General features: G+C 42.6%; 1 protein-coding gene across 6 annotated transcripts in view; it reads right to left on the reverse strand.

The window, feature by feature from the left end:
* Positions 1-12852, reverse strand: part of slc36a4 (solute carrier family 36 member 4) — a 262213-nt gene that overhangs the window by 192982 nt on the left and 56379 nt on the right. The gene's annotated exons all lie outside the window — the stretch shown is intronic.

Raw genomic sequence — 12852 nt, forward strand, 5'->3', positions numbered from 1 at the left:
CAGGTCCAGGTGTGTTTGGAATAGAGGTCCAGCCATGTTTTGACCACAGTCTCAGTTCTGTTTATTCTACAGGTCCAGGTGTGTTTAGAAGAGGCCCTGCCATGTTTTGACCACAGTCACAGCTGTATTTATTCTACAGTTCCAGGTGTGTTTGGAATAGAGGCCTTGCCATGTTTTGACTACAGTCTCAACTGTATTTAGTCTACAGGTCCAGGTGTGTTTTCAGTTCATCCCCATGGGGCCTTACTGTACAGTAACAGGCAGAGGTGTGTATAACCACAGGGGCCAATGACAATGTTTGGTCTAAAGCACAGGAGGCTCCTGAGGGGAGGACAGTTCATAATATTGGCTGGAATGGAGTGAATTGAAGGTTATCATTCACATGGAAACCATTCATTTTTTTCATTCCAGTCATTACAATGAACCTGTCCTCCCCACCGGCTGCCTGTGGTCTAAGTATGTTTAATAACAAGGGCCAGGGACAGTGTTTGGTCTAAAGTGTGTTTAATAACAAGGGCCAGGGACAGTGTTTGGTCTAAAGTGTGTTTAATAACAAGGGCCAGGGACAGTGTTTGGTCTAAAGTGTGTTTAATAACAGGGGCCAGGGACAGTGTTTGGTCTAAAGTGTGTTTAATAACAGGGGCCAGGGACAGTGTTTGGTCTAAAGTGTGTTTGGTCTAAAGTGTGTTTAATAACAGGGGCCAGGGACAGTGTTTGGTCTAAAGTGTGTTTAATAACAAGGGCCAGGGACAGTGTTTGGTCTAAAGTGTGTTTAATAACAAGGGCCAGGGACAGTGTTTGGTCTAAAGTGTGTTTAATAACAAGGGCCAGGGACAGTGTTTGGTCTAAAGTGTGTTTAATAACAGGGGCCAGGGACAGTGTTTGGTCTAAAGTGTGTTTAATAACAAGGACCAGGGACAGTGTTTGGTCTAAAGTGTGTTTAATAACAGGGGCCAGGGACAGTGTTTGGTCTAAAGTGTGTTTAATAACAGGGGCCAGGGACAGTGTTTGGTCTAAAGTGTGTTTAATAACAGGGGCCAGGGACAGTGTTTGGTCTAAAGTGTGTTTAATAACAGGGGCCAGGGACAGTGTTTGGTCTAAAGTGTGTTTAATAACAGGGGCCAGGGACCGTGTTTGGTCTAAAGTGTGTTTAATAACAGGGGCCAGGGACAGTGTTTGGTCTAAAGTGTGTTTAATAACAGGGGCCAGGGACAGTGTTTGGTCTAAAGTGTGTTTAATAACAGGGGCCAGGGACAGTGTTTGGCCTAAAGTGTGTTTAATAACAAGGGCCAGGGACAGTGTTTGGTCTAAAGTGTGTTTAATAACAGGGGCCAGGGACAGTGTTTGGTCTAAAGTGTGTTTAATAACAAGGGCCAGGGACAGTGTTTGGTCTAAAGTGTGTTTAATAACAGGGGCCAGGGACAGTGTTTGGTCTAAAGTGTGTTTAATAACAGGGGCCAGGGACAGTGTTTGGTCTAAAGTGTGTTTAATAACAAGGGCCAGGGACAGTGTTTGGTCTAAAGTGTGTTTAATAACAGGGGCCAGGGACAGTGTTTGGTCTAAAGTGTGTTTAATAACAGGGGCCAGGGACAGTGTTTGGTCTAAAGTGTGTTTAATAACAAGGGCCAGGGACAGTGTTTGGTCTAAAGTGTGTTTAATAACAAGGGCCAGGGACAGTGTTTGGTCTAAAGTGTGTTTAATAACAGGGGCCAGGGACAGTGTTTGGTCTAAAGTGTGTTTAATAACAGGGGCCAGGGACAGTGTTTGGCCTAAAGTGTGTTTAATAACAAGGGCCAGGGACAGTGTTTGGTCTAAAGTGTGTTTAATAACAGGGGCCAGGGACAGTGTTTGGTCTAAAGTGTGTTTAATAACAGGGGCCAGGGACAGTGTTTGGTCTAAAGTGTGTTTAATAACAGGGGCCAGGGACAGTGTTTGGTCTAAAGTGTGTTTAATAACAGGGGCCAGGGACAGTGTTTGGTCTAAAGTGTGTTTAATAACAGGGGCCAGGGACAGTGTTTGGTCTAAAGTGTGTTTAATAACAGGGGTCAGGGACAGTGTTTGGCCTAAAGGTAGAGAAAGTGTGTTGCAAAAGGAATGTCATATGTGTGTTGAAGCAAGTATGGTTGATGCACTGGCAGGCTGGTGAGATGAGGTCACACACACACACACACACACACCACCCCCAGAGGAATAAATCTGTGTGTGGTGTGATTAATCATGGGTCCACTCTGTGGTTTCCTGTGAGTGAAGCAGGAGATTATGGGTTACGGCCACCTCAGGCAACCCTGACACCTTACGCTAAATCTCCCAGGTTACTACCAGCCATACACAGACAAGGAAGTCATCCAATCCAAACACTTTAATCCATGCACCCTGCCTTGCCTCGCAGCCAGGCCCACGCTAACAGATATCAAGAGGCACCTGCAACCCACGTTGTATGTTCCCCAGCACAACACTAGCAACTTAAGAAGGTGTGTGCGAGTGTGTGTGTGCGTTTGTCAGACCGGCGTCCAAATACGTGTATCTGGTATTTAAAATTACTTTGTGTATTTGAGAATTTTCTTACACACAGACATTACATTACATTACATTTAAGTCATTTAGCAGACGCTCTTATCCAGAGCGACTTACAAAATGGTGCATTCACCTTATAATATCCAGTGGAACAACCACTTTACAATAGTGCATCTAAATCTTTTAAGGGGGGGGGTAGAAGGATTACTTTATCCTATCCTAGGTATTCCTTTAAGAGGTGGGGTTTCAGGTGTCTCCGGAAGGTAGTGATTGACTCCCCTGTCCTGGCGTCGTGAGGGAGCTTGTTCCACCATTGGGGTGCCAGAGCAGCGAACAGTTTTGACTGGGCTGAGCGGGAACTGTGCTTCCTCAGAGGTAGGGGGGCCAGCAGGCCAGTGGTGGATGAACGCAGTGCCCTTGTTTGGGTGTAGGGCCTGATCAGAGCCTGAAGGTATGGAGGTGCCGTTCCCTTCACAGCTCCGTAGGCAATCACCATGGTCTTGTAGCGGATGCGAGCTTCAACTGGAAGCCAGTGGAGAGAGCGGAGGAGCGGGGTGACGTGAGAGAACTTGGGAAGGTTGAACACCAGACGGGCTGCGGCGTTCTGGATGAGTTGTAGGGGTTTAATGGCACAGGCAGGGAGCCCAGCCAACAGCGAGTTGCAGTAATCCAGACGGGAGATGACAAGTGCCTGGATTAGGACCTGCGCCGCTTCCTGTGTGAGGCAGGGTCGTACTCTGCGAATGTTGTAGAGCATGAACCTACAGGATCGGGTCACCGCCTTGATGTTAGTGGAGAACGACAGGGTGTTGTCCAGGATCACGCCAAGGTTCTTAGCACTCTGGGAGGAGGACACAATGGAGTTGTCAACCGTGATGGCGAGATCATGGAACGGGCAGTCCTTCCCCGGGACGAAGAGCAGCTCCGTCTTGCCGAGGTTCAGCTTGAGGTGGTGATCCGTCATCCACACTGATATGTCTGCCAGACATGCAGAGATGCGATTCAGACGAAAACAAGTACTTTTATTTGAGTATTTGAATGGTTATATGGAAAATACAAATAGTCTGAAGGGGGAAAAAAATCTAAAACGACAGGATTTTCAAACACTTACACTACCGTTCAAAAGTTTGGGGTCACTTAGAAATGTCCTTGTTTTTGAAAGAAAAGCTCATTTTTGGTCCATTAAAATAACATCAAATTGATCAGAAATACAGTGTAGACATTGTTAATGTTGTAAATGACTATTGTAGCTGAAAACGGCAGATTTTATATGGAATATCTACATAGGCTTTCAGAGGCCCATTATCAGCAACCATCTCTCCTGTGTTCCAATGGCATGTTGTGTTAGCTAATCCAAGTTTCTCATTTTAAAAGGCTAATTTATCATTAGAAAACCCTTTTGCAATTATGTTAGCACAGCTGAAAACTGTTGTTCTGATTAAAGAAGCAATAAAACTGGCCTTCTTTAAACTAGATGAGTATCTGGAGCATCAGCATTTGTGGGTTCGATTACAGGCTCAAAATGGCCAGAAACAAAAACATATTTTGAAACTCGCCAGTGTACTCTTGTTCTGAGAAATGAAGGCTATTCCATGCAAGAAACTGCCAAGAAACTGAAGATCTCGTACAACGCTGTGTACAGAACAGCGCAAACTGGCTCTAACCAGAATAGAAAGAGGAGTGGGAGGCCCCGGTGCACAACTGAGCAAGGGGACAAGTACATTAGTGTCCAGTTTGAGAAACAAGACGCCTTACAAGTCCTCAACTGGCAGCTTAATTAAATAGTATCCGCAAAACACCAGTCTCAACATCAACAGTGAAGAGGCGACTCTGGGATGCTGGACTTCTAGGCAGAGTTGCAAAGAAAAAGCCATATCTCAGACTCAAAAATAAAAGATTAAGATGGGCAAAAGAACACAGACACTGGACAGAGGAAGATTGGAAATAAGTGTTACAGACAGACGAATCTAAGTTTGAGGTGTTCGGATCACAAAGAAGAACATTCGTGAGACGCAGAAAAAATGTAAAGATGCTGGAGGAGTGCTTGATGCCATTTGTCAAGCATGGTGGGGGCAATGTGATGGTCTGGGGGTGCTTTGGTGGTGGTAAAGTGGGAGATTTGTACAGGGTAAAAGGGATCTTGAAGAAGGAAGGCTATCATTTTGCAAAGCCATGCCATTCCCTGTGGACGGCGCTTAATTGGAGCCAATTTCCTCCTGCAACAGGACAATGACCCAAAGCACAGCTCCAAACTATGCAAGAACGATTTAGGGAAGAAGCAGTCAGCTGGTATTCTGTCTATAATGGAGTGGCCAGCACAGTCACCGGATCTCAACCCTATTGAGCTGTTGTGGGAGCAGCTTGACTGTATGGGACATAAGAAGTGCCCATCAAGCCAATCCAACTTGTGGGAGGTGCTTCAGCAAGCATGGGATGAAATCTCTTCAGATTACCTCAACAAATTGACAACTGGAATGCCAAAGATCTGCAAGGCTGTAATTGCTGCAAATGGATAATTCTTTGACGAAAGCAAAGTTTGAAGGACGCAATTATTATTTCAATTAAAAATCATAATTTATAACCTTGTCAACGTCTTGACTATTCATTTTACAACTCATTTCATGTATGTTTTCATGGAAAACAAGGACATTTCTAAGTGACCCCAATCTTTTGAACAGTAGTGTATTTAAAATACTTTTTTCAAATACCTGGGTTAAATGTATGGGAGTGCATTTGAGTATTTAAAATACTTTCCAAGTGTATTTCCAAATACATAAAAATATTCAACTAGCTGAACACTTACTTGTATGAATGTATTTGAAAGTAAATTAGATATTTGAAATCTCATCTGTGTGTGACAGGTGCTGGGAGCGTTTGTATGATGAGACTGGAGACTTGCAAAGGCACTCACAATGGTTTGATATTCTGGCATCGTTTTGCATTTTAAATCACAAACATAAAACGCCAACCGAACACACGATTTCTGTAAAAAAAAAATAAGAAAATGAATAGCAGCACTATAAAAAAGAGACATCTGCATTAAGCCATAAACAAATTATATGCATATGAAAAATGCATCTAAATATATTAACAAGATATAGTCCCAAAATTGAACATTATAGGGTCATTGACAGACGAAGCTCTCTAGTCTACTGTATATCCTGCAGTGGCATAACTCTTCCTGGCTGGCTGTGGAGTAGAGTAGGAACTAAGAATACAGTGGGCTCTGCTTCCCCAGTCAAGAACAACCACTTGTCATGGCCAGAGGGAAAAAAGCAGATCAAGCAGCTGGAAAACTTGAATAGTTTTCTCCTGGAGGTAGTGTAACGATCACTGAGCTTATAAATGAACGGTGACGACGCGCCTGTGAGCCATCGCCACGTCAGGACATTTTCCTCCATTTCTCCCCACACAAATTGACTAAATTGTTTGGTCTACGTACTGTCTTATTAAAATACCATTTTCCACCACCATGCTAGGGTGGTTAATGCTACTCCTGTACATTGTGTACAGCATTCAGACACGGGTAAACAACAGACTGGTGCAACCTGATTGGCTGAACACTGTACACAACGTAGCACAAGCTACTGGGTTTTATTAACCTGTTAGGGCTAGGGGGCAGCATTGACACGGCTGGATAAAAAACATACCCGATTTAATCTGGTTACCACTCCTACTCAGTAACTAGAATATGCATATACTTATTACATATGGATAGAAAACACCCTAAATTTTCTAAAACTGTTTGAATGGTGTCTGTGAGTATAACAGAACTCAAATGGCAGGTCAAAACCTGAGAGATTCCTTTACAGGAAGTGGCCTGTCTGACCATTTGTTGAACTTCTTTTCCATCTCTATCATTTACTAAGGATCTCTGCTCTAACGTGACACTTCCCACGTCGTCCATAGGCGCTCAGAGCCCGGGAAAAAACAGAATGTCGTCATTCCAGCCCCAGGCTGAAACACATTATCGCCTTTCTCAAGTGGCCGATCAAGAGACACTAGCTTATGCGCGTGACCCCGACCGCCCCCGCCTTTGGGATTTTTTCCTCTGTTTGCCGAAAAGGAGATTCCCTGTCGGAATATTATCGCTTTTCTACGAGAAAAATGTCGTAAAAATTGATTTTAAACAGCGGTTGACATGCTTCGAAGTACGGTAATGGAATACTTAGAATTTTATTGTCACGAATTGCGCCAAGCGCGTGACACTTCTTTACTATTTCGGATAGTGTCTGGAACGCACGAACAAAATGCCGCTATTCGGATATAACGATGGATTATTTTGGACCAAACCAACATTTGTTATTGAAGTAGCTGTCCTGGGTGTGTATTCTGACGAAGACAACAAAAGGTAATGACATTTTTATAATAGTAAATATGATTATGGTGAGTGCTAAACTTGCCGGGTGTCTAAATAGCGAGTCCGTGATGCCTGGGCTATGTACTTAGAATATTGCAAAATGTGCTTTCACCAAAAAGCTATTTTAAAATCGGACATATCGAGTGCATAGAGGAGGTCTGTATCTATAATTCTTAAAATAATTGTTCTGCTTTTTGTGAACGTTTATCGTGAGTAATTTAGTAAAATGTTAGCGAATTCCCCGAGTTTGCGGGGTATGCTAGTTCTGAACGTCACATGCTAATGTAAAAGCTGGTTTTTGATATAAATATGAACTTGATTGAACAAAACATGCATGTATTGTATAACATAATGTCCTAGGGTTGTCATCTGATGAAGATCATCAAAGGTGAGTGCTGCATTTAGCTGTCTTCTGGGTTTTGGTGACATTATATGCTGGCTTGAAAAATGGGTGTCTGATTATTTCTGGCTTGGTACTCTGCTGACATAATCTAATGTTTTGCTTTCGTTGTAAAGCCTTTTTGAAATCGGACAGTGTGGTTAGATTAACGAGAGTCTTATCTTTAAATGGCTGTAAAATAGTCATATGTTTGAGAAATTGAAGTAATAGGATTTTTAAGGTTTTGAAAATCGCGCCACAGGATAGCAGTGGCTGTTACGTAGGTGGGACGAATTCGTCCCGCCTAGCCTAGAGAGGTTAAAGACAGTTTTGCACATTTTCCCAGTTTTTTACTTGGCTGCACTCCATTAAAGCTAGTTAAGGAGGAAACCAATGCCTTTGCAGCCTGAATGAAATATGTTTTATATACTCGCTGGTTGGTTAGGATAGAATGGAAAATATGGCGCTGTACAACGTGATGGTCAGGAGTAGGCTACAGTATTGGGCTATTTAGCTAAAGAATCCCTGTGCTGTGCGAGCACGCGGGAGACCGGGGTTCAATTCCCCGACAGGGAGGAAGGAGTAGGCTGTCCTTTTAGATAAGAATTTTTTCTCAACTGATTTGGCTAGTTAAATAAAGGTTACACTAAGAGCATAACATTGCTACACCCTAATTCTAGTCTAGTCAACACCCAAACAGAGATTAAGTTAAAATAAAAATCTCATTGACTTATCAAGACCAGTCCCCATGCTTGTCTCAGAGCAGCACGAAAAGGTGCTAAAATAGTTGTAGGCTATTGCTTCAAATCCTATTGCTTCTAACTTCAATATGCTCTTTAAATAAATAAGACCTACACCACTTTTAACAGCACATTACTCAACAGTAGTGAGACTCATGTCGCCTACGGTATGATAAAAAAATATGACGTGTGTCACGTCCTGACCAGTAAAACGGGTTATTTGTAGTTTGGTCAGGGTGTGGCAGGGGGTTTGTTTTGTGTGTTTAGGTGTTTTTGGTTTATGTTCTATGTTATCTATTTTTATGTGTTTATCTAGTTTTCTATTTCTGTGTTGGGTTTTTTGCAATGACCTCCAATTAGAGGCAGCTGATTCTAAATTAAAACCAAAAGCCGCCTCATGGGTCAACCCCGTCGAACCTGCATCTGTAGCAATGCATTTTGCACTTCGGGAGCCCTCATCCAAAGTATCAAAATACAGAGAGCATTTGGTAATGGGCTATTATAATACTATTATAGTACTGTACATGGTGTCCAGGTTAGGATAACCTAAACATTGATTTATTAAAGAAGATCAGAAAAATGTTTGGTACTTATTTATTTTGATCGAAAGCCATGAATGAGTGAGTCATTCAGCTTTATGTAGGTGCCGGTGTATATGACTGTGCCATCAACTTGATAATATATAAGAATATTTTGGAGGTTATTTAGATTTTTTAAAATCTGAATAAAGGCCAAAATAATATTTGTAAAGGCCAAAACATTTATTTCTGTTTTTAGAGGGAGAGAAACGCTGGGCTAGTTGTGTGCCGCCCATAAAGGCCAAAATATAGCCCTGCTAATGGCGCTGTACAACGTGACCATGAGTATTTTCCAGTAAGCAACAACTTGTTCCCCTTCATTAGACAACTTTGTTCCAATATTTCTGATATTTATTCCCATAATAATTCATTATGGATCCATAACTAAATAAACGTCGGCATTTTGAAAGAGTATTTTTATTAACGAAAGCATAAAGATGCTGATGAAGAAATACAGTACATGCTTTTACATTTGGATAATAATTCATTTTGAAGATATAAGCCACCTGCATTTGTTTGTTAGGCTATAGCAGAACAGCGTAACGGTCCGGGCAGCCCTTGCTGTGCCTGGTGAGCAGTTGGTCAAGTTCTGTTGTCAGAAGAGGAATGGAAATGTCAGGGTGAACCGACGACCTGATGAACCAGCAAAGTATGTCAACTCTGCCTGTTGGAGGTGGAGTTCCAGAGCTCACAGGTGTGCCTGGCATGGATTGTGACTCCATCTCATTCCTAGCACTCCTCAACACCTGAATCTCAACCAATGCCGCCTGGCTCTGAACAAATGCATCAGCTGTCGCCTGTATCTCTGCTCTCAGATGTTTCTCTTTCTGCTGGTCTGCCTTCAATGGCCCGATCTCAGTCTTCAAAGTTTGAATCTGATCCATGTGCACAGATGAGCAGAATGGTACCACCCTAGGCCCCCATCCATTACAGTGGCCTATGAGAGAAACGGTAGATCAATTAAGAATTAAAAGCGACTCCAACACACAAATGCTGCGTACACATCAAGCAAAACTAACCACTTTCTTGGCAACCATGCGTTCTCTCGGTTCGGCCCATTGTCCAGTCCTTTGTCCACTGATCTCCACGGATGATTTTCAGTATGGTTGTATGCTCTGCAAAAATACATTCTAGTTTTTAATAGAAAAAACATTTTTTATATTGTGTATTTAACCTTTATTTAATTATCGATTTTATTACACAGTATGCCTACACATTGATGGGCTATATACATTTTTTTTTTTAAGAAAATGCACAAACCAAAATACCTTTAGTTTTGCTGATCCTCTCAGCTCCGGCTCATTTCAAGTCCTCTCGTGGTTACGGTCCTAACCCTGGAACGGGTAGCACCATAGAAAGAAGCTGGCTTGATGAAAATGATGTCCATTTCATCTGTTCTCTTTGGTCGCAATGTAATTTGTTTTAGATAACACAGTTACCATTCAAAAACTAGCTGTTTAAGGGGGGAGTTTGGGGCAGGGTGAGGAGTCCTGGAAAGGTGTGACTTTCAAACATACAGTAGCCGGGCTATAAAGAGTCTATTGTCCTGCCACTAGCTGTCCATCACTACTGTACATAAAAACACAGCATCTTGTTTACATTCTTTATTATAACCACAATGTTACACATAATTTGTATCTACCTTTCCAATTACTTTAAAAGTTTGGGGATTTAAAAATGTGTGCTTTTCATGTCATTTTTCGTTAAATCCAGTTCGGATTAAAGTATAACTGTTGAATGACGCCTTTAGTGAGAAGTCTAATGCTTTAATATTTAATAATAACTTTAGTGAGAGGTCTAATGCTTTAATATTGAATAATATCTGCCCTCCCAATTCATATCTAATGGGCATTTTTCACGCCATTATTAGTTACATAGTTTTAGTTTGAACGTGCAGACTGGCACTAAGAACAGCGGGAACGTTTCCCTAGTCAGCACCATTATTAGTGCAATGCCCCTTAAAGTGTTGCTCTTGTTATTTAGAATGATTTATTTCTGTTTTTAGAGGGAGAGAAACCAAAAACCTACAGTCATCTCATGGGTCGTCCAGTCGAGGACGGCACAGGTATTGAACCAGCATCTGTATCAACACAGTTTGTCTTAGACCGTTGTGCCACTCAGGCGCTGTACAACGTGACCGGTCAGGAGTGGCCTACAGTACTACAGCAAGAGCAAAATAATCCTAACAAAATAAAATAATAAAAACCTTAGTGTAACAAGCCTTCCCTGTAGCTCAGTTGGTAGAGCATGGTGTTTGCAACACCAGGGTTGTGGGTTCGATTCCCACGGGGGGCCAGCACAGAAAAGAATGTATGAAATTGTATGAAATGTATGCATTCACTACTGTAAGTCGCTCTGGATAAGAGCGTCTGCTAAATGACAAATGTAAATGTAACAACAGTGTTAGTAAGTAATACTGAAGTCGTGCACAATTATCAGTTTCTATTTAGGTTTATGTCGCCTATTCATTGTCAGTTAGAGACACAGTAGGACCCAAAAGCATAATCAGTGCTCCAACTCCACCTTGAGCAGGTCTGGGGAAATAAAGTATTACCGTACTAAACCACAAATTACCTCTATGTCCCGCAGCATAATCGCAAAACTTTTAGTGGAGCGACCACTGAAGGTAAGAGGGAGGTTATAAATTGCTATTGGCCATGTAGCTAAGTTCATTATATTATTTTAGGCTGTCTGGCATTAGTGCGTAAGCCTAAACTTGGGCCTAAATGTACGCCCACCAAATAGCCTATGCGCCAATCGCCAAATGCTTTTGGGAATGGGCAGAAAAAGTTAACGTCTATCTATCCATGGAGCCAAAGAGGACAATGTCGGAGTTTAATTCAATAAGAGAAAAACTGTGAAATGGAGAGGTGACGATAAAGGATGGGCCAGAACAGTAACGTTCGGGAAAGATTTGGTGAAAGAGAATGATAGCAGTGCTGGGCTGTTACAATTCGACAGTCACAACATTTTTGGGTCGTCTTCACAGCTTTCTATTTCCATACAACCGGTCAAACTGATGTCATTTGGAAATTTTGCCTTCTCTCCAGGTGCCTAAACATCTTTTCTCCTGGTCAGTCAGTCTCCCGCTCCCTCTCCCCTTTCCCTCGCTCTCCCTCGTCCCCCTGTCCAGCTCTCTCTCTCCCCCCCTTTCCCCCTCTCTCTCTCCCCCCCTCTCTCTCTCCTCTGCAGGGATTAGCCCCCTGCCAAGCCACAGAGGGACTCTATTGGAAATTATTCATCGAGGTTATCACACGGCAAAGACTTTCCGCACACTACCAGAGGGAAAGCCAAGAAAAACATTCTCCTACTGTAGTTCTGATATCAGACAAAGCCCACTGGCAGCAACCCGGCGGAAGGGAAGAAGGGACAGGGAGAATAGGCCATTAGGGAAAGAGAGGAGGCAATAGAGCCAATTACAGACCCATTGAGGAAGGAAATTGAGGAAGGAAAGTGGAGACCTGGGAGGAGAGTTAATGCTGGGTGCTGAGCTGTGAGGGAAAGGTTAGGTGAATGAGACACAATGAAAGAGAGAGCGAGAGAAAGGGAGGGAGAACAAGAACTGGTAATAGTGTACGTCCCTACTAGCCAGGAGCCCGAGAGGATGGAGAATAGCAACTCATAGTATGAGTGTACAGGGAGCGGAGGAGAACACTGCAAACAACTCTTCAATATGAGACAAGATGGAGAGAGGAGGAAGGGGAGAGGTAATATCACCTCTTACAGGCAGAGGAGGACCACTACATTGGCCAGAAACAGAGAGAAACTCATGGTATCCACCAGATTGAGGGCAGAAGCTCATCATTTCTGCGTGGGGGAATAGACACAAGCAACAGAACCACTCTAACCGGCAGTTGCACGCTCCACTGTGTTTCTCCAGTGGGCGCCACTGAAAAGCCTCTCCATCTTGGCTCATGCAAGCAATGGCAGCTAGTTATCTGGGGCCTGCAGATATGATGCATGCACTAAATTTCCACTTCCCTATTCCAATAGTGAAAACAAATGTGTCTGCTGCCCTTGGCCCCCAGGCTCTCTGAATAGACTATTTCCACTTCATAAAAAAATATTTTGAATTAATGTGGAAAATTTATTGGATTTGCAAAAAGTAATTAAAGTATGGGAATTTATTTTTTTCACCAAACTTTTAACATAAATCCAATGACATGACTGACATTTTATGTTGATTTGACATTTGTTGACAACTTCAACCAAAATGTAAAATCAAAGTAGATGTTGAAATGAGGTCTGTGCCCAGTGGGTAGTCTATTACCACTTCCTCCC

This window comes from Salmo salar, chromosome ssa20 (genome assembly GCF_905237065.1).
Source record: "Salmo salar chromosome ssa20, Ssal_v3.1, whole genome shotgun sequence".
Taxonomy (NCBI): Eukaryota; Metazoa; Chordata; class Actinopteri; order Salmoniformes; family Salmonidae; genus Salmo; species Salmo salar.